The following is an 863-nucleotide window of genomic DNA, read 5'->3' on the forward strand; positions in this document are numbered from 1 at the left end:
CATAAAGAATTGGGTTGTCAGACCTGCAAATAAGTGCACGTCTGGACAAACTGATGGAGTCATTGGGCATGGGGAAAAAAAAGTTACATATATTTGATTTTTTTTTGGAAATTTGTGGTCATTAATTTTCTCTCTCTCCCTCCCTCCCTCTCTCTCTCTCTCTCTCTCTCTCTCTCTCTCTCTCTCTCTCTCTCTCTCTCTCTCTCTCTCTCTCTCTCTCTCTAAAGTCATTGTGATTTTTTAAAAAATAAAATTAAAAAAAAAAAACATCCGGTGCCATTTATTGTATTGCATACCATAGGTCGGTATGCACATATTATTAGCAGGTCTAGTAACCGAAATTGTTATGGGCACATTATTTTAATGAAAAAAAATCGCAAACCAACCCCACGAAGAAGAAGAAGAAGAAGAAGAAGAGGAGGAAGAAGAAGAAGAAGAAGAAGAAGAAGAAGAAGAAGAAGAAGAAGAAGAAGAAGAAGAAGAAGAAGAGAAGAAGAAGAAGAAGAAGAAGAAGAAGAAGAAGAAGAAGAAGAAGAAGAAGAAGAAGAAGAAGAATATTACAGCAATATTTAATCGAGCCGATAATATCATTCGGTCTTTAGACATGTCGTCATGTATCTATATAGATTCACATCGCAATAAATAGATGTATACTTTCTGAAAATTATACCTTTAATATAGATTTATATTGAAGCTCTGGATTATGACTAACTTTGATACAAAGTCAAATTTATGTCTAGTTTGTAACAAAGTGTCTTCAAAAATTAACAATAATTAAAATAAATGAATAAATGAATAATAAATAAAAAATAAGTAAGTTGATAAATAAATAAATAAATAAATAAATAAATTCATAAATAAAT

Source organism: Berghia stephanieae, chromosome 12 (genome assembly GCF_034508935.2).
Source record: "Berghia stephanieae isolate SIO BIC M18660-M18661 chromosome 12, UCSD_Bste_1.3, whole genome shotgun sequence".
NCBI classification, from domain to species: Eukaryota; Metazoa; Mollusca; class Gastropoda; order Nudibranchia; family Aeolidiidae; genus Berghia; species Berghia stephanieae.